Source organism: Anopheles cruzii, chromosome 2 (assembly GCF_943734635.1).
Source record: "Anopheles cruzii chromosome 2, idAnoCruzAS_RS32_06, whole genome shotgun sequence".
Classification (NCBI taxonomy): domain Eukaryota; kingdom Metazoa; phylum Arthropoda; class Insecta; order Diptera; family Culicidae; genus Anopheles; species Anopheles cruzii.
The window spans coordinates 57,316,043-57,334,712 of NC_069144.1; positions in this window are offsets into that span (position 1 = coordinate 57,316,043).

Below are 18,670 nucleotides of genomic sequence, written 5' to 3' on the forward strand. Positions count from 1 at the left end.
TCGAATCCGAATCCGACCGAGAATCGCAAGGATTACGTGAGCTATGCGCGGCTCGTTATGCGACCGGCCCACGGTGTCCCGGTCGGCCATTACGGAAGGCGGATGGCGCAATCCGGACGGCCACGCAAGTGGCTACGAAACCGGCTTCACGACCACGGCTCCGGCAAAGATCCGGCCATCAAAGCCACCGGTCTTCTTCGGCGTCTCTCTCTCTCTTTCGCTCACCCCGATGTAGTAGCGAATGGTCGGGCAGGAAAAGAAAGCAGTGCGGAGCGGGATGATCGCGATCGCGCAACATGAATGCGCGCGGAGAGCGCGGGACCCGCGGTTAAAGCCTTCACATATATGTACAATAGATTTAGCACTAGGTAACTGGTTCAACAGCCCCGAGTAACCTCGTCTTCTATGTGCCACGCCACGGCCGGGCTATGCTCCGACGCAACTCTCTTTGCTGCTGCGTTTTGAGCAGCTTTCTTCGATGCTTTCTCTCGGTCTCGGAGAGTTTTGGCCCGAGCGCCGAGAGGCTAGCGGGCAGCTCGGCAGTACGGTGAAACGGTTTACTAAATTGTATACTAAAACTTACTTTAGTTAAGGGAAAACCACTGGTGATCTCTGTTTAAATAAATTATTATAAATTGATGTTAAAAATATTTATGCTGGGCATCGAACAACAAAAAATTGAGATGAATATTACAATTTCGAACAATTTTGTTTAAACAGTTAAATTCAAATCATTTTTGAATAGATTATTCTCAAGTCTTAAACCGTTTAAACACCATTTAAGATATTCATACAATTGTTAGATTATTCAAACGAAATTGTAATGAATTAAACTCAAAAGATAAATCTTTCCAGCAGCATGAAAGAGCAAAGAGTGTTTATATTTAGCTCCCATCACTCACAGCACAAATGTTCGCACGATTATTCGAGATCAACCGATCGATCCGTTTATGCTAATCGATCCTCGCTCTCAGCATCCGGCGCAGTATGGGAAAAGAACAGCACCGCCTCTCGCTAGAATGTGCCGGACCACCCCAAAATGTGAAAGTGATGAATTCCTGCCAAGGAAGAGTTGATGCGCCCGATCATTCAACCCAAACGGCCAAAAAGCGCCTTTCGTTCTTACGGCGCACCCCACCGTTCGCCCCGAAGATCCCGCGACGCGTACGATTGCGATTCACCCCGAGCGGAAGCGTACGTAAAACAAATGCCCGAAACATCAACAGTAATCGAAGGTGAAAAGCATCCCATCGAACGGACGAACGAAATGGAAGAGCGAGCTGCGGCCGTGGAGTTCATTGGCCCCTGGGGCCGAAAAACCGCGGACCGCCGAGTACGAGAGCGCGAGATACGATGGCCGCGAAGTGCGTACGTCGTCGTCATTGCAAATTGGCATGTCGTCCTCAAAACAGCACACACACGCACGCCACTCCTGTGTGTGTGCGTCCGTGGTGGTCACCTGTGTTGGGTGCTGCGAGACGGATACGAGCTTCCGAACGGGAGAGTAACAAGTGATAAATAATTTTCAGCACACCCTGCAAGATGCTGTCCGATCGCTCGGCGAGATGATGATCATGGTGATGGGGCCAAAGACGAGGCTGAAGCAAGTGTTTTTGTAAATGATTTTATAGCCAGCTCGAGAACGTCCTCTGTGTGGCTGTGTTGGCGCATAAGATGTGGGAGCTCGGACCTCGGTACCGGATTCTCGCGAAACGTTCTCATTAACGCTGTACGAAGAGTTGAAGCACTTTCTCTTCACAAACATCCCTTGTTTTTGGGATCAATCTGAGTATTAAGGAACAAGTTATTTTAGGCAAATTGGAAATAAGTAGATCAGTAATTTAAGAAAAACAAAATCCTTTAATCCTACCACCGTGTAAAAAAGTTATCCAAATGAATGTGATTGATTTATCATTTTTTACATAAACCTTCACTCATTTATGGCCATAAATCAATCCCAAAACGCATTGATTTGTTTTGCGTACATCCTTCAAATCGCTATAAGCTGTATTATTATTCTGAAACTAATTTAAATGACCGACACAAGTGTCCAATGCTCGTCCCGGCGACGACAAAGGGCGGGTTTCGGAATCAGCAACAACAACAGAAAAAGAGACAGAAACAAAATCATCCTGTCACTGCTGCAACTTATCAACAATTTACAGCCCCGCGGATGAGCCGCGATCGCGAAATGATCGCGCGCGGCACTCATCACGCGGCCCCAATTGGCGGGCTGGCTGTGTTAGTGGGTCGCCGCGGCCGCGAGTCAGTGTGCGAGTCGGCCACTTGTGTTGCGTGTTCCGTCGTTCCGTCCACGGCTCTCCTATTATACAACCGACCGCCTCGGAGAGCCGCGCGGTGATGGCTCCGTTTTCAAGTTCGTGGCCATCGGCGGCCGTGATGTGGTCGGCCATGGCCTCCACCACCCGCTGTGGAGTGGCTGCGTGTGGAAACCAACACAAGCACACAACAACGATTCGCGAATCCGCGCACTCGTGGGGTTGGACCCGCCTAAGGGAGCTCTCTACTCTGAGCATGGCGTTCCGAAATCCGGGTAACCGGGAGTTTTGCCCTTCTCTAATCCTGAGTTAGCACCGGCTCGTAATTTATTATTTTATTTCTATTTAATAATAAAGGAATGGAGGTCCCAAAAAGGGTGTTTCTGTCCGAAACCTGTTGCGGACCTAGCTTTGGGTACGATCTTTCTCACACGTCTCGCGTACGCACGCGAGGAATCACCGCGATGCTTCGGCCCGGTGGCTCCTATGTGTTGGTGGCCACCCCCCGTTGCTTCCGTTTCCTTTCCGCGAGATTCGAGACCTGCGACGACAACGAGAAAAAAGCTCCCCATCGTGGAGTTTTTGCACTGCCACTGCCGGAGCTTTACTGCTTTCGGTTCGGGGTGCTTCGTCGTCTTCGTGGTATCTTCGGCTTCGGTACCGGAGAATGTGTGTTAGGCCAATGACCGCTGGTGCCGAGAGCCACTTGGGGGCTTTGTTTACGTTTTGGGATCCAATCGCTCGCCCGTCGCACTTATGCTCCGCACGGGGTGGTTCGATCGTTCTCGCGCTTCGGCGCGATGAGCTGTGTTTGAATGCTTCAAGCTGGCCATCGGAAAGCGTGTCAGGAGAAAGCATATGCTACTGCTACCCAGCCAGCGCTCCGTTGGCTCTTCGGTGACGCACGGGGAAATCTGAAACCGAAGTGGCCGCTTGTAGAACCAGCGTTGGGGTTCCGCTGCGCGTCAATTAAGACCAGCTACCGAGAGTTCTAAAAAAGGGAAGCAGCAGCAGCACGTTAAGGAGCATTTTGCGAAAGTCGCGAGGGGTGATGTAATGAACCCGGACCCGATCGGCGCGTGGTGGATCAAAGAGTAATAGAATGGTCAACTCCAGGCTTCGCGTGTGACGAAAGCATAAATTGCTGTGAAATAAATCTCTCACTCGCAAGCGGCCCAACATAATCCAGTTAGGACTTCGCGATCCCCTGCACATCCAACCACCATCGCATGGTGACTTGTAAAACAACCACAACCTCGTTAGGTTAAGAGGCTGGACGCGACAGTAAATTAATCGCAGTAAAAGTGGGTGAACGCGAGTGCGAACCGCGAAGCGGCCACAAAGCGAAAGGAACCGCCAGAGAAATGGCGAAAATCGCCGGCGCCGACGCCGCCGTCAACGGGAGCAGTCGAGGCGAGAGAAACCATCGTGTGGCCGGCGTTGCGTTGCGTTGCGTGTCCCGCATCCGCGCGCCTAGACGCCTTGCGCTGGTTGAATAAGCCAGCGAGGGCCGAGGAGAAAATTGTGTCATTTCCGCCGCGATGCGCGTTATGTGCCCGGCCCCACTCTCGGCTGCGCTGCGGTCGATGAACTTTTTGTGGGGCTTTTGGGTGGACCTTGAAATGCCGGGCGCACCGCCACCGGCCTGAAAGCCCGGCATGACCCGCCCCGGGTTGATTGATGACGCTGCGATGCGATGCGATGGGTGGCGCTATGCTTTTGGGTGTCTTTTTTTGTTGATGGCCCGCTTGGAGATCGTACAATGAACCCACGGTCCGTGGCCAATACGTTTTCGTTAGTTGTTATCAACCTTTCGTCGATTAATCATCATTTTGCGCGTTCCACTCGACCACCCGAATCACTCTCTGTCATTCAAATCAATTCAATTTCATTCAGAAGATCACTAATGTAATCTAATTAAAAAATATTCATTGTTTTGTATTCGTCTCCGTGAACTACTGCACTAATTGATTTTACTTTTCGCTCTATTAAAGGACAGCAGAAATATTGCTCATCGGTTTAGGGGTTACCATTTACAAGTGCGGCCCGAGTTAAGGGGTTTACAATGGGCCAAACACACCGAAAGGGTTAACTGCTAGGTCTCAGAATGAGAGCCATTTAAAGTAAGTCAGGTTTACAATGTACACCGTTCGGTTCGCCATTAAATGTAAAGCAAAACTCATCCTTCCACCATTTATAGCACCCGAAAACCCTTTAAGCCGTATTGACCCTTAAAACTCTGTACGGCTGGCTGGCTGGTTTATGGCAGAAGAGTTAATATTGCCCCCCCCCAGGGCCCAGGGAAACAATAACCGGAGGCCGGTCGGCTTCTCGACACCAGCCAAAGGGTTCACCCAATTTGCTTAGAAAAATTAGTGCAACCTTTCTTTTTGACGCAATCCGAGGAACGGTTCAGAGTAACGAGGCGAGACCTAACGGCCTTTTGCCTTTTTGATCCTGTCGAACGCCCAATAACATGGTTTATGACGCCCGAGGTCTGTACGCACACTTTGAATACGCCACCCGTACCGACACCCGTAGGTGGTGTACCCCGGACGAAGATGCTTCCTGTCTTTGCTGGGTGCCCGAAGGGAGTCCTTTCTCCGATTACTTTATGCTACTTTCAGTCACAACCTTCCGTTATTGCCCAGATTTTTCGATTTTTTTTCCTCCGGCAGGACCTTCAGAGGTACCCGGCTGGTTAGGACATATTTGCTGCCTGCTTAGCAGCAGTAAAACTTTCTAAACCCATCTCAGACTGAGTTTCGACGTTTTTTATCCAGCTTTTTTACGCACATTTGTAACCTATTTAGCATAACGTAACGTGGCTGGCGGCTGGTTCAAAAGGGCTCAAGGTTACTCAGTTTTTTGTGTCCTTCGGGGTGCCTTTAAAAAAACGTACGCCCGCCCTACCATGGCCGATGGGAGTTGGCCATAAATAATAATTTCGACTCGAAACTGCACGGGGGTGTAAAAAAACGTCATGTCCTTGGCATCCTGGAAATGCTTTCTTCGAAACGGAATCATTAGTCCGGAGCAGCTCCGAAGCAGCGACAGCAAACCGAAATGAGCCATTTCGGGGCGCGACACTGGGATCGGGACATAAAATAGTCAACCAGTGTCAAGGATTTCTATGCGAACTTGTTTGTTTTTGGCTTCAAGGGGCTTTTTTGCGTTTTTTGGCTTCTTTATGGCCTGCACCAGGTTCGGCCTGCAGGTTCATTAGAGAGTAAAATTGGCTATCGAATTCGTGTGCCATGTGTCATTATATGACAAAGTGAAGTAAAAGGTAATGCTTTATTGGCAAAACGTTGGCAAATATCCCGTTTTTTGTGGAATTTGGAAGAATTTTGAATCGACTGTTCCAAAGGTTTAGAACACGTTTTAGAACAATTGGAAGTTTTCTCTATAGCCAAAGGCGACTTGGACCATATTCGCTTCGCTCGTCAGATCTTTCAAAGAGGTTCCAGAAATGGTGCAGCCCTGTGGATGGATGAAAATATGTTAGCCTCGAGTCAGGCGAGGTGCATTGAAAGAGAAACGGAAGTAAAACCCAAGTCTGCATTACTTTCGTCGGGATCTGCCAAGCGTTTCGCTCTCTATTTCAAACGACGCCTTATCGTGGCAGCGCACAGTCTACTTACTATCGTCGACATCGGCTGTCCGGAACGCTGCTGCGAAGCTTCTGAGACCTCGAACCTGCCGAGAACCCGCCGAAGCGCATCGGCGAGACTTGGCGCGCGACTTGGCCCGCGAACACAGATCGAACTGTTCCGCCCGCCTGCGCATCCTTCGAGCAAAAGTGTTAATGACCGATCTGTGGCGCGGCGCTCAATTTCACTCCGCCACTTCCCAGTGCACGAATTGCACTTCCGATCTCGCCCGCCGGCCAGGCGTATTTACTTTTCCAGCCTCGCCCATTCGTCCGTGGCCCGATCCGTCCGCTTTTCCCACCGCGGTCTCAGCCTCCGGAGCATCGAAGGTGGATCAGTTTTTCCTTCGCATTTTCCATTCACTTACTCTCGCCGCCCGGCTCGGCTTTTCCACGATTCGAACCGGGCGCGGGAGTCAATGACCGCCGAAGCCGGGCGGTCGCCCACCGATTCTCCCTCGCCCCGCGAAAAACTCCCGTCAGTTTCCGTTTCGTTTTTCTCGCTCTCATTCGGGGTGCGCGACTTTAATTGATCGGCCGTTTTGTTGGTTTCCTGGGCGCTTCAACATCTTCGAAACGGGCACAGCGCTCACTCGGCTCACTCATTAAGGAATCGTTTCGGACGTGTCTTCAACGGCTTCGAAGAAAGTGCAACGGTAAAGCAGTGAATTTTGGTGGGGAAACCAGTGGAAGCCATGAGATTAATCGCCGTCGGGTGATAAAGTTGCGAGAGCAACACGAGCTTCGCATCCGATAATCGACTCGCGCGTTGCAAGCGATTCTCATCTGCTTATGGGAAATTTGAAACCATTCTGAATCGAACGCTTCATTCATTCTAATGCGACCCATTTACATGCGGTAATGGATCGTTTTGCGCCCTCCAGCAACTCGAATGAAAAAGGATTGATTTTCTGCCCCGACCGGATGTGCTGGCATCTGCCGGTGGCGCAATATGCATTGCTTTATTCACCATAAACAACTCACAACGATCCGGCACCACTCCTTCATTTCCATCCGACGTATCGCGATCGGGCAACCGAGAGCACCTTGTTGGCTGCCGATGGGTGCACCACCTTTCCCTAAAGTTCCGTTGCACGCAGCCGGCGGGTTATGTAATTGGCAGCACATCCTGCCGCGTCCCGCGAAGCGATCGAATATCCGCCGAACGTCCTTATCGTCCCGTCCCGTCCCGGCTTATGTTGCTTATGCAACCGCCGAGGCACCGATCGGAAGCATCGATCGGCCGGAAAACATGTTCTGAAGCCGATACCTTACGGTACTAACGCCTACGGTCGCCGAGTAATCTGTGTGAGCCATTTGGCAGTCTGCGCCAACATCTGCAAAAAGAGTACCGTTGCTTTTCGGGATGGGAGCTTCCTTTCGGGGCCCGATGTCGATGCTGCACGGTGGACTATTATCCACTCGATTGCATCCTGCCGAAGGATATCGTATTATGTAACGGGTATGCCTTTTGTGCGCCGCAAAGGTGTGTTGAAGCAATTGAATTGCGGCAGGTATGATCGATGTGGTGTATTTTGTTCTGTGCGATCTTCCCGGATCTTGTCGGGGTGTCGGCGTTCTAGGTTTTGCGAATAGATTTACGAGAATATTGTTGGACCATCTGTCACGAGTTTTTTGCCAGCCTGAGGTTTGAGTTCTAAAGCTCTAAACGCCACACATTCATCACAACAGTAATCTGGTTTTAATTGATCTCCCAAGACCGGAACAGAAGGAATGCGTGTGAAGCTTCCGGCTTTTGGTCAGAGAAGTGCTTCCGCTTCCCACCGGCAGCAATCGTCATCAGCGTCACCATTAACGGCGCTTCTCTGCCCGGTTCCGTTTGACTTTCCCACGACACCGCTCACACTCTCGTCCCACACTGTTGACAGAAGCAGAAAAAATCGAAAGCTACCCTTTTTCGGGCCGTATTTTAACTACCCTTTCAACTGTAAATATTGATGCGCCCGGTAGCCCAGGTTCCCGGCCGGCCCGAAAAAGGATTCTTTCTAACGGTACCCGGCGGTACCGGAGATCTTCGGTTTCACGGCGGAAAGGATAACCACTTTCCCGTTTGCTCCGGGTCCGCCGAGGGTCCGTCGAGGATTTCACGGGTGTGACGAGGGTGTTAAAATGAGGATCGCGTTGTAGGCGCGTCACTCGTCGCCGCATATGTTGGAGGGTGTTCTGGGTTGATGCCGGGATGCCGCAGGACGGTATGCAAGATGCACCACCGATGCGTCCAATTGTGCCCGCGGCGCATCCGTTTTCCCATCATTACCGAACGCGGGATCGCGGGATGGCACAAAAAAGAAACGTTACCTCATCGAGATGCTCGATCGAAGGTGCGCGATTGGGAAGCGTAGGGAACCCCTTGTTCTTTGTTTCCGTATGTTTTGTTAGTCAAAAAAAAGCGGTCCGATCACCTGTGAGATTTGATCGACATTGGAAAAGGTGCGGTAAGGAAAGATTTGATGGTCTAATATCCTGTGAAACTGGATTTTTTTTTTCGGTAGACACTTCACTGTCAATATTTGTTGGCCAGACGTTTGGAGACTGTTTTTTAGGGAAAGCTACCCTTAAAATAAGGGGAATAAAACGAATGGAATATGTACGTAATAAAATATGGAAAGAAGACTAAACAAACAATGAATTGCTTCAAGAACAGGTGTCAATTTTTTCCAATGATATTTACGTGACAATGTAATATTTAAACTATAAATTAATATTTTCGAAACATTCTCAAGTCATTTGCATACTCATTTTAAGATTCATTGATTAACGTTAACTAACCATCAGGATTAAACGTAGAGGTTAGTCCGTAGGTCGCCCGCCCGTTTTATCAGTTCAGCGGTCAGCACCAACTTAAAGCTGGTGCTTAATATGACTCTTTCAGTTCTAATAATAGTAAATCAATAAAAAAGAGGATCAAATATAACATTCATCTTCTCTTTATTCAGTGAATATTTTTAATAAACCTTAGGCCACTTTAAAATCACTCTCGGGTAGGATTTCCTGGATTCACCGCGAGCCCAGCAAGTACCGTTATTTTTCTATTCTCAACTCACTCTCACCGGGATGCGGGTAGTTGAATCCCAAGTGTTCCGCATTGCTCCGTCGGACGGCAGACATATCTTGTTTTTTTCTTCTTCATTTGGACTACGATCCTAGACCGATCCTAGAATGTCCGACTGAAAAGAATTCTTTTCGATTCCTTCATTTTCCTAATGCCGCTGCGAGTGAGCGAGCGCGCGAGAGAGAAAGAGAGAGAACGCGAAGGATCATCCTTGGGATTTACACGCCAGATTCAAACCCCGTAATTGTTAGCCGCGCGTGATGAGCTCTCCGAGTGGTGAGAAACTTCAACGCCGCGGCAGACGAAGAACCAAAACCCTCCCAAAATAAACATCTCCGGGATCAGACCCGGCAACTGAAGGACACACAGCGAGCGAAGACTCTCGAAACCAAAATTTCGTTTACTTTCGTTCGTTTCGGGGCCCTTCGGGGTTGGGCCGTCGCTTTACTGTCCTTCGGCATCCTTCGCACACCGGAGCCGCTCTCTAATTGCCGCGGAGCCCTGAAGGCGCGCACGGGACGAAAGAGCTTGAAACATTTCGAAATGAAAACGAATTAAACGAATGCGGCAGGAGCCGCGCTACGACGACGGGACCACGCACGGATACCGCAACACCGCGCATTGATAGCGTTTGATAGGTGACTCCTATAGAACTTGTTTCCCGGCGCGTTGCGTCCGCCACCACCATCGCCGCCACGCACCACCGTCGGCAATCGGATCCTGCTAGGCCAGGATTTTTGGTCGTTTTTTTCTTCTCCCCACTTTGATATTGCTGTCTAATTGCTACGCGCGCGCGCGCACCACGAAAACAGGTTTTTGTTGAGATTTCGATTTCCATCCTGCGTGACGGGCCCTAGGCGGGGACCCCTAGGTTCTGTTTCTATTACGACGACGACGACGACGGAGGAATGCTCGAAGCGAAGCTAGAACGGAACCAGAACCGCTCGGGTTCGATGAGAAGCGATTTCCTTCTTCTGTGGCCCCGGGGGCACAAGTGGCCGTAGGATTCGTCTAGGACATTCCGTAAGCGATGTCGATTCGTAGGCATTCGAAACGAATTGGAGGATAATTCCAAAACCGGTTCCTCGCCCCGCCCGAGAGACTTCAAGCGGAAGGGTTGTGTGTTCATCGGGACCCGGGGCAAGGATAAGATAAGCGGCATCGGACAAGTTTTTATGTGGCCACATTCTAGAAAGGATGACTGGAGCAACTCGTAGAACCTGTATTTCTTTGGGATCTCGAGAAAGAACACAGAACACAGCGGCCGTAATTGGAAGATTCACTTTCGAGCTTCTAAAATTGGGGCGTCGATACAAAGTTAGGCAATATTATTGAACTGTCGCCCACAGTACAGTCCCTATCGCCTGCATTGGACAGTCCCACAGCACTGGGAGTACGTAGAAATGTGACAAAATAATCGTTCCGCTGTCAACTTCCCGTAGCCTCGCGGTCGGGTCGGGCCCGGAACGACTCATCTTCACGCGGAACATTAAAATAATAACCCGCACCGTTATGTCACGACAACGACGACATTACACAATTTACCCACCCCTGTGTCATGCGCCTCTAATAGTGCCCCATTACCCGAACCGGGTGGTGCCCGACTTTTCTATCCCTCAGCTCAGCTGACCGAACCTTTGGCCCTACCGGCCCCCTGAATTTTACCCCTGACTAAGCGCCATTCGGGAGCATGAAATTGATCGAAGATCCAAGAGCTTAATCTTCAAAACCGACATTAGACCTCATCAGACCCGTCATCCCGTGGCCCCGGATTTTTTCTCGCGCCTCCGCGAACCGCTGGGAACTGCTGATCGTCGTCGACCGATCGACTCTATCGATCTGGTCGCCGTTACCTACTTCTGGGGCCCTCACTGCAGGGCGCTTCAGGCGGACCCCTTCCGTCGGACCATTAGCGTGGCATGGCCTGCTCTACCACCCAACCGACACCCCGCCTCATTGCAGGCGGAAGACGCGGTGGGCACTCAATGTCAGAGGCGTGCTGCTGCCGTGGCGACGTACCGCAGTGCCACCGAAGCAGCGGGCACCGAAGTTCATTGTTCCAGTTTCTGCGCGACGACTGTGTCTCGGTATCTGTGTCTCGGTGTGTGTGTGTGTGCGTTTCTCCCGTTCACCTTTCGCGCGATGTGCGGGCCCCGCACGAGTTACGCCACATGCCCGCGCGCAGGAGCTACTCCACCCCGGGGGCCGCGATCGCGACCGCGACTGCGACGACAACCACCACAAAATACCCCCACAACCGAGGCCGATCGAAAACACTATCACTGTGGGCCGCGAAAACCGCCCGAGGGGCGAATGCTTCATGATCATCTTCAAGACAGGGCGCGCGCGAGAGAGAGCGAAGGAGCACATCGAAGACGAAAGAAAGCTCCCGCGAACGACGGTGTGGCGCGAAGCACGGGGCGAAAGGAATCGAAAAAGTAACTGTAATGTAACAGTGAATTTTGTAACAGATACAAAAACCGGGCCCGTGCCGTGCTGGGGAAGATCGGATGAAGATCCGCGGCCGGCTCCGGCCGGGACGTGGCCGCCTCTTGGCCCAGTTGGCCCGGACCGGAGCGGGTTTTACCACTTTACCGGCCAGCACACAGAGAGAGGGAGAGCGAGAGAGAGAGGGAGAAACCAGCTTTCCATCCTATGGCCGCGTCGCACCGCGTACGAGCACCACCGAGAGGTTCTGAGCCGACTTTCTGCCAGCACAGGTCGTTGACTTACGGATCAAATCAACCCCCCATCGCCCCTCCCGGTGGTCGGTTGAGATGCTGCCGCCACATAGCGACCACCTTCCGGGAAGTGACGGGTCCGATAGAACCTAGTGCCCTGGGAGAGCCCTCCCGGGTGAAAAAGGGCAATCAAGGCGTTCTAGGTTCACCTTTTTCGGAAATCACGACCAAAATCGGTTACGATTAATCGGTAATACCGTGGTCAGGCTCGTGATTGGCCAGCGCCGCACGGACCGTGACGGGGAAATCGAACTGCGAGCGGCGACTTTGTCCAGTTTCGGGTTTCCGCCGGATTCGAAGCCCGAACGAACTGTTTTTCGGTACAAACAAACATGGCGGCCAAAACACACGGAGTTGACGTGGCTTTTGATGGCGCGATGTTTATGCTTCCACTTAACGCGCCCCCCGCTAGGGTGCGAGCTTTCGGTTTCGAACGGCACATGCGTGGCTCGATCACGACCTCTTTATATTCTGACCAACTGTTTTGCTACCCATTTAAATTGCTTCCATCGGTGTCCGTCAGATTGGTTGAACCAGGAACAGATTCGGGTCGTTTGGTCCCCAGCTGCCCAAACTCCTACAGTCACCCCAGATAGACGTAGAACTGTCCCCATCGGGGGCGAGCTGCCTAACGGTAGTTTGTGGATCCCATTCCCGCCCGCCCATAACCGTAGCGAAAGGGCTCCGAGAACCTGTTTGCTGGCCAGCGGCAATGACCAACCATTTCTAGTCTCCCCGCGGGACTAGAATCGGCAACTTGGAAGACCAACACAAAAACGAAAAACGGGAAGCTTGGAAACCGGGAAGAAAGCCTGAAAAATCGTGAGGCGGCCCGTGTGGCCCGTGGTTAGGAAATTGGATTCGAATTGGGCGAAGAGACTCCCTGCAGGGCGGAGGCGGCACTAAACATCCCACCCACCAGCTCTGGGGACACACCGGGTTCTTTGGACTCGCTCGGGCTCCCTCTCTCTCTGGGGGGGCACCACTAACTGTTCTAAGCCCCCCGAGCTGTCTTTGGGGTTTGGCGTTTCTTCCGCCCCATTCCGATCTTGGCGTGGCTTCTTGGCCAGCGAGAGAGAGAGAGAGAGAGGGACCCGGAATTAGATAAAGCCACCGACCGCGACTGCGCGCGCGTGTCGCGAGAAGGTCATTAACATACTTTTCCGTTGTTTCGTAACACTCACCGCGCAGCGCAACGAATGCAACGATCGGGCCGAGGGAAAAGTGTTTTGCGAGGGGTTCGGGAGCTCCTCCTCGGGTGTTAGAATGCCGGTGCCCGGGCCCAGTCGAGTCGTGAGAAGGGCAGCCCCTTGTGCCCCTGGACGGTAGCATAACGGAGCACCGAGCCGAGCCGGAGGGCCGATCATACCCGTCCCGCGATTCTGGGCTCTGGGAAGCCTTCTGCTTCGCCTTTCGCCGTAACCTATGGGCCGCCGACATGTGGCACATAACTGCGCGGTGGCAAACACGAAACGCTTCCGGAATTGCAAGACTCGCGATGCACGCTGCCGTGTCGTCGTGGATCATCATTGATAAATGCGCGTTAGTGGCGCTATTAAGGTCACTCGCATTAAAGGGGTTTTCTTGGTCCGACACGGCGGTGACTGAGGAAGGTAGTAAATGGCACGCAGAAGGAACCACCGAAGTAATTAGTGGCACTGGCAATCCGGTGGATGGATAGGACGGTTAATGTTGGCGCCTCAGCACAGCACACGGCGAAATGGGAGATTGTTTTGGGAGCCCGTCTAGGGATGAGGTACTGTTGAAGTTGTGAAGTATTTATGGAACCATTTAGATTGGGTTTAGGAAGCTTCACGCTTGCGATTCTATAGCAAATCCTTGTTTCACTTGTCTATGCTTATGTGTCTTGTCTTATTTTTTTACCCGCTTATAGCACTGCGATCTTCCAAAAGCATGATCACTGGTAAGCCTCGACAAGTATTTGATGCGATTCTGTAGCAGATTTCTTCAGCAGGTAGCAGTAAAGCAATGATCTCCGCAAAACGATATTTTCAGGCGCAAAAGTCGACATTTTCAGTTTTAGTCGAATCTTGTTTTCAAGTTTTAGACCTGGTACTCTGTTCTATGTTATAATTTACTTAGATATTTGTAAAACCAGATTCTTGCCCTTCCGGCAGGCCGCCTTACGCCGCGACTACTCCGAGATCAACGACCGGGGCCGCGTGCGCCTTAAACCCCCTGGCCGCGTGTTCAGCCCATAATTGTAATGACGTGTTAACAGCAACTTTGCTAACTCGTGCGCAGTGACTGCGGCTACGGAAATAAAACGTAGCTCCCGATGCTCCTACGGCTGGTTCGTTCTACGCTATTGCATCCTAAGTACCTTGAACCATGAAACGTTCTGTGCTGGGTCCGAACAGCTCTACACCGCCCCCCCTGTTCGCTTGTGCTGGGTACTGGCGAGTTTATTAACACCGCGCAATAGAACACGAACGCTTCTAACAACTCGTTACCGATCGCGTCTCTAGCACCAACACCCATTATCAGTAACTACAAGTTCATGTTTGTGCCCAACCAACCGGCCACCACGAGCTAATCCACCGGGCGCACTATCTATAATCCTCGATGCACGCCCCGCGCGAGAAGTGCAAGTGCACGGCCGACACGGTGGGGTCGATCGTACAGACACAACAAAACCCACAGACAGACTGATAGTTGCGGAAGACGCGCTCATTTGCGCATAAGTGCGCGTGTGATCGCGCGTCTGGTGACAAGTTCATCTCGAGGAATGCAATGTTTATGCAGCAGCTGCACCCGGCTGTGACCTTGTGTGTCCACGTCGGCATGATGTCCGTGCGCTACGTGAGCACTAGTGACGCGCGTGAACCAAATGTAGGTGAACGCAAAACAGGGGCAACTAAATGTGCCGTGATTATGTTGGGTTTGCTTATGTTATGTTCCATTTCGGTGGTACTCGTCAAGCTCGATAAAGGTGTCAGTTTTGGGAAGGAAATGTTTGAAGGAAATGTTTTCAGATATTGAATGAAACTATACCACTTCGGACGTGCAAAAATTATTAATGCCGCTGGGTTCATTTTTTGAATTAGGGCTTTCAATTAACTCATGCGGTTTTACAATAGACGATTCACTGAATGTCGCATTTTGTTTTTAAATATGTGTCTGACAGCTACTGTCATTACCTGCAACATGGGAGAAAGTAGTAATTCCTTATATTTCACATAAATTTCTTATGATGGTAATAGAAATAAAGGACAATTCTATTAGTTGCACATGATAAAACATTTCACTTCGAAGCAGAAATGAGATCGATGAACGCATGTTAATGAGCATCTGAGTAGAGCTGAAAGCTGCCACTGAATGAAGCCTCAACCGACCAGTTCAACCTCATTATGATAATGGGGATGTAGGTAAACCGTTTCGAACTCTAAATAGTTCGGTATCGATTTTATTGCCCAGCCTGCTGCGGCACTGCATAGTCCGCGGAATGTGCTGTTGCGTGATGATGCTTCTTATGCTGTCCGAGTTTTATGACACCCGTCGGTCGGGATCCGTCCATCGGTGCCGCACATAAATCCCACTCCGAGACCGAAACGACTTTGTCCCAGTTCTCGGGACCGTCCACTGCGCTGTGCTACACGCCTCAGAATCGTGTCCTTTTCGACTGCCCTGGCACCGGGTCAACAGTCCATTTCCGCGGGCAGATCACGATCTCCCTTTGCTCGAGCTCGCGTTAGATAATGTGCGCGCCGTGCCAAAGTGACGTAAAACCCGAAATAGCCCCCGCCTTGGAACTGGTTCCCCTGGGGGGTGGCGCACTTGGATCCTTCGGCGCATCGGACTGGATCTGCCCAGGCGGGAACCGTTGGTCGGGAACGATCCTCGGGTTCTTTGCAGCCGATCGCGAGTCATTCGCCGGAGAGTTAATGGTTCTAAAAGTCACACTCCGGGCCCGGGTGAAACTCCCGGGGCCGGAAGTGGGTCAACTCCCGTGGAGCTCGCGAGAGCCCATCAGCTGTGAACGCCGATCGCAACGTCATCGCCGACTGACCGCACTGAAGTTCATTGACCAGCGGGTCCGGGCGCTCTATTTTCATTGCCGCACCACTACCACTGCGTTGCTCTGTGGCGTCGCGCGACTGCGTAAGCTCTGCGTCGTGTCTGAAGCACTTCCTGGCACTTTTTGCGGCCCCACCATCGGCCGTCCGTCTCGTTCGTGCCTTTGCAAACACCTTCGGCTGAGGTGATTTAAACCAACATGGAGAGAGAGATAAAGAGAGAAAGACAGACAGGGAGAGAGCTTTTCGCGTTCACGGCTGATCTTGGCCCGCACACTCACACCAGATAAGTCTTATCCAACGTGTCTATCGATGAGCAGCGCGGAAACATTCGATGCCTTCGCTCCCAGCAGCTACAGTAAGCTTCTATTGTTTCCAGCACCAACAACTAGAACCTATCCTTATGCAGATGAAAGATTAAACATTATTTTTCATTCGGAAAAAACATTATGAGATGTCCTTTTGTTTTCCAAAAATGAGTGAGTGTGCCACGTGTTACCGAAAACGGGCCCGCACTGTGCCGATGGAGATAGACGCGAGTTGAGCAACGACTTCGGCTACTGGCATCGGCATCTTCTCTCTCCCTGACATTGCGGGCACACGATCTTCAGAGATGCTGGAGGCCCCCCGGGCTGGGGGGGGACAACCAGCAGCCCGTGCAAGGCAGCCTGGGTTCATTCACCTCGCGCTCACAGTTGACCCAATGAACGGAATAGGCAGGCCGGGCACTAGTAGACGTTCGTTTCGCTTTGACTTTGTAGCCAGCTTCCCCGAGGGGGCGCGTTAGGAGTTCCATTTCCCTATTGTTTTCCTTTTCTCGCACACATCACTAGGGCCACTATCCTTTTCTTCGTTGGCTGCTGCCTAGGCAACCGGAGTGCCTTTCTCCGGCGCAGTGGTCTAGGATTCGGACCGGTGACGGCAGAAGATTTTGCAAAAGACCGGTTTCGATCCGGTTGGCCATCGGCCATCTTTGACAGCCCGATGCGATAGGACCGGGTCTTGCGGTGCCGTAATAGAGACGGCGCATACACAGGCGCAATACAGGATCGACCAAATCCCCGTCCGTATGCCGTCGTGTGTTGGATAATTGGACACGGGACACGTAATAGTCGACACGTCAACTTCCATTACGCGTTGAACCTGAGCCGTTTGCCTGGCCAAGGGCAAGGATCAATCAAGCGTTTGATTAAAGCCTGCCTGAGCGACACCATTCTAGAGAATTGAACTTCAGCCCTTACAGGTTGCTAAGAACTGGATATAAAGGCTTTAAGCTGTTTCTTTGGACAAACACACAATCGCGGCGTGTGTGTCGCGCAATCGTAAATCTAAACACAACTACTTTCAATGAATTATGTATATTGTTACGCTTTGTTTGCTTCATTCAATCGGCCCCCTGGGAGAATAGATTTACGGTCCTCGTCAACTGAAACTGTCGCCTGGCAGCAGCAAAAGCCATTGACCGATCATCATTCACTACGGGACAGCGGCCAGCATAATATGTTGCATAAATTTCCACCACCCAACCAAACAGCGGCCAGCCTCAACCTCAACCGACCGACCGACCGTCACCGATCTCGCCCGAAAAAATGGTGTCAATGTACGAACTTGAACTCAACATCTCGCCCCAGTGCGAGTCGGGGCCCCAGAGAGGAAGAGAGAGAGAGCGCACTCTGGGGTGGGTTCAACGGCACCGACAACTTTCGCGAGCAGACAAGGTGGCCACCAACACCACCTAGCGCACACACACACACGGGTGCCTTTCGGGTGATAAGAAATCGATCGATCGATCTTTCATGATCGCCTTCTCGGGGAAGTCCGGATTTGAAAAGGACCAAACACCTTCAGTGATCCTCGATCCAGGGAGGGTTCGATGATCGGCTAAGTGAATTCGTTTTGCATCCCGGGAGCACATCTCATCAAGAGCGCCACCCGGAGGCGATGCTGCAGCCCCCCAAACTGAAGCTCATCCATATGCAGGGCTTCGGATTCTTCGGTTCGGACGATTTTGACGGAGGAAAGGCCACCGGCGCAGGTCCAGAGGTTAAGCGCTAAAGGTCGTTCGGCTCGGTGGGGATATGTTTGAAGTTACTTTCCAATACTGGCCAAACTAATGGCGGAATATTAGACGTTTGATGACCTCGATGAGAAACGGGTGTCCTCTGAAGATTGTTCAATACTGTGTCATTCATAGTAACATTTGTTAATACATTCCGAAGGTGGCTAAGCTCCTTGGTCCGGTTCTGGTTCGGGTGACGAATAAGCGTTACGTTGGTCATCAGCAAATCAAAATTTAAATCACAGTACTCATCGACTAATGGCTTAATGGCAACAAGTCTAAAGACTGATGAAAGCCCCCGAAACTTGTTGATGGTGATTTATATATAAGTTTTAACGTTGCTATTTATATTTAACTCACAAACTGAATGAATCTATCTATATTTTTATGAGCCCTTTTGGACACAAATGTAACACCTGAGCGTTTAGGACGTTCAATGCCTCAAAAGCCTCCACCAAAAATGCCCAAAAGGTTTGTTAAAGTAAGCCCCAAACAAAGTCCCTACTCAATCGCAACTAACTCAAACGAGAGGGAGTCGTACAATGTAAAATATTGGACACGCAACGTGAATCACGCGTGAATCACCGCACGTTTTTTACCCGATAAGCCTTCGCGTCTTTCGCAGAACAGGCCGCTCACGGCTGACGTCGCAGCTAACGTCTTGCCAGGCGCTTATCGAAAACAACGCAAACGTGTCCAACCCAAAAAGAACCATCTACCGGGCCGGGTCGGGCTGTTGGGCCGCGACTGTTGTTGAACATTTTCATTTTCAAAATCCCGTTCTCTACGTTAATGTCTTCGCGGGCGGAGGGACCCAGACTGGTCAGCC